The 3,164-nt window shown below is 46.4% G+C and overlaps 1 pseudogene; it reads left to right on the top strand.

Moving 5' to 3' along the window:
* The first annotated feature begins 275 nt into the window (after positions 1-275).
* Positions 276-2,562, top strand: LOC139728365 (uncharacterized; annotated as a pseudogene).
* Positions 2,563-3,164: the final 602 nt, after the last annotated feature.

Here is a 3,164-nt window from a genome sequence, read left to right as displayed (position 1 = left end):
TCCTATCATGCAACTCAAGGGCCAAAAGCATATCCTTCAGCTCCTTTTCTAGGTTGACAGTATCCCGTTTCATTTTGGGTATAACATCATTCTCAATGGTCGTGATCCTGGAGCTGGAATCGGCTACAGATACTTCTAGGTTTGACAAGGTAGTGCGAATATCTGACACTTCACTACGAATAGCAGTTATATTTGTGCTGAGCGTGTCAAGCTTGTCAATTATTTTTTGCGTTGCTTCTTTGAAATCGGACTGGCTTACCACACCCAGGGACGCCATGTTGCTGTTCGCGGCACAGTATGGAGATTCCGTTGACACGTCAGGCAAGCACTCTGTAGCGCCGTGGGAGGGTGAATTCACGGGAAAGCCGTGTGCAGGGTCTCCAGTCGTGTCAGCGGAGTCTGGGCGTGGTTTTGCACGTGCGTCTGCGACCAGGGTGGAGGAAGAAGTGCTTGTCGTATTTCCTTTTTTTGATTTGTTCCTTAGAAAATACGGTTCCCTGGGATGGTTCGCCACTTTCGTATTCCGTCTGCTCATAATACTGATGAAATTTGGGAGGGCAATAAAGTCATTTTGTATCCGGAAAAGATACACGTATCACGAGCGTATCAAGCACGTCCGCTCGGTTCCATGCCGATGATCATATATCACTGTGCCTAAGTCGAATAAGATTTTATTGTGTAATAAATCACTGTCAAAATCACGAGACATCAGTTTTTGTTTACATACAGTATATACAAAAAGAAACTTTGCGTTAATAAACATTAACGTTTCATTAACGCAAGCGGTTTCACCTGAATCGTTATTAACGCAAACTAACGATCGGGAAAATTAACGTTTGCAGTAACGATGAGTAACGATCCCAAGTGTAACGATGTTTCGTTGACATTAACGATAGGTAACGCAAGAACTCACGCGAGATTTTGGTTTCCGTTACCCAGACCTGGTGAAAGGACGACGTAGCCCCTGCCGAGTGTAGCGATCTATGCCTTATATACTTAGCGGAGTCTTTTCGCGAATCGAATCACGATTTCGCGAATGGTTAATATGCGACCGGGGTCACCAAAAACGCACGCCGGGCCACCAAAAAAAAAAGCCGGATGTTTGCCTTCAGTTTTGGAAATGAACAGCGGTAACAATCGGCTCCATAAGATGCTAGAATAAATGTCAGATGTTTGCTCTTAATTTTGGAAATGAATAACGGTAATATTCAATGTGGATAAAGTGTCTTGCTGAAGGGCAAATATCGGGCACACCGCTCCAGCTCTCGGCTTCAGAGTAGACAACATATATGTACATTATACATGTGTACGCGTGGTGTAACTGTAAGTCGAAACTCGCCTAAGTCGATGTGTTTTGCTCAGTCCCGAGAAGATCGACTTATGCGAGTTTAACTGTATCTCAAAAGTAGTCGCCCGGAGGTGCGCACGCATATTTTTTTTTTTTTTTTACCCGCAATCGTGTTTAGGCCCTGTCACACCTTTCCGGGCAAGCTACTCGGGCTTGTTACGTGTAGGGATTTTCTAGCATACCGGACATTCCTGAGGGCGGAAAAGGATTTGAGCGAGTCAGCGCATGTGTCTTAAGGGGGTTTCACACCAAGCTTTGCGTAGAGTAGCGTAGAGTTGCGTAGAGTTGCGTAGCGACTACGCCGAAATCGGCTGCGTAGTAGCGCGTAGATATGCAGCGTGTTTCGCGTATAGCGGGCGTAGAGTTGCTTACACATACGTAGGTTGAGCGTAGAGACCGCGTAGAGTTGCTCACAGTTGCGTAAAGTTGCGTTCCGCGGGCGTATTCATAAAATAATGAGACTGCAGAGCTACTTCACCAGAGCTTTGTGCTTCTCAGTTCACTCTTGTCTGCTGTTCGAACAGGTAGCTAAACGTCATGGGGAGGTTGAATCCATTGCTAGTGTCTACAATTCTTCACCATTTGGATGCCCTAGAGACAGTATTCACAGAATGCGAACGTTTTCAACGAGAAAAGGAAAGAAAACGGGCTGTTGCAAGAATAAGAAGAAGGGTGTGGGTCAAGCCTTGGATCCAGCGTCGACCCCTCCACGGGCAGTATGAACAACTGATGAAAGAACTGCATGCCGAAGATGTTTCTTCATTTACCAATTTCATGCGGATGGAGCCACAGGTATTCAATGAACTCCTGACACGAATTGCACCGAGAATCACAAAACAGGATACCAACTTCAGACATTCTTTGGAACCTGGTTTGAAACTTGCCATAACTTTGAGGTTTCTAGCCACTGGCAATAGCTACAAGACCCTACAATATGGATTTCGAGTTGCTCATAATACTATTTGTGAGTTTATCCCCCAAGTGTGCCAGGCAATAATTAAAGAATTATCTGATGAAGTTCTCATGTGCCCAGATACCCCAGAGGGATGGAAACAAGTGGCTGAAGATTTCTACAACCATTGGAACTTTCCTCACTGCGTTGGAGCAATAGATGGCAAACATGTTGCCATTAAGAAACCTGCAAAGACCGGAAGTTTGTTCTACAACTACAAAGGTTTTTTCTCCATTGTCCTGCTGGCAATTGTAGACGCTAACTACAGGTTCATGTATGTGGACATTGGACAGACAGGTTCTGGCTCTGATGCTGGGGTGTTCAATCAGAGCCCTTTCAAGACAGCCATTGAGAGCGGGAAGCTGAACCTGCCTGCAGCAGACCCTCTGCCCCATGATGACCAGCCACTTGAATACTTCCTTGTTGGGGACGACGCTTTTGCGCTGAGGACTTGGCTGATGAAGCCTCTGCCACTTCGCAACATGACTCACCAGCAGCGAGTCTACAACTACAGGCTTTCACGAGCCAGACGGGTTGTAGAGAATGCGTTTGGTCTGCTGGCAGCAAGGTTCCGCTGCCTTCTGGTCACTTTGCCTCTAACTCCAGAGAGAGTCATCAAGATTACCCATGCATGCTGTGTCCTGCACAACTTTCTTCTGTTCAGAAACCCTACAGCTGATGTAGCTACACTTGATCAAGAGGACCAGCAGCACAACCATGAAGTAATTCCTGGTTCATGGAGACAGGATGCCCATCTGCCAGACATGGAACAACTGTATCGTGGCAACACAAGCAGAGCAGCAAAGGAGCAAAGGAACTACCTCGTGGAGTATTTCAACTCGCCAGTAGGCAGTGTACCATGGC

Source organism: Diadema antillarum, unplaced genomic scaffold (genome assembly GCF_040938485.1).
Source record: "Diadema antillarum isolate AM-2024a unplaced genomic scaffold, OU_Dant_1.0 seq00000175_RagTag, whole genome shotgun sequence".
Taxonomy (NCBI): domain Eukaryota; kingdom Metazoa; phylum Echinodermata; class Echinoidea; order Diadematoida; family Diadematidae; genus Diadema; species Diadema antillarum.
The sequence above is the reverse complement of the archived record's forward strand: the minus strand, read 5'-3'. Positions and strand labels throughout refer to the sequence as shown.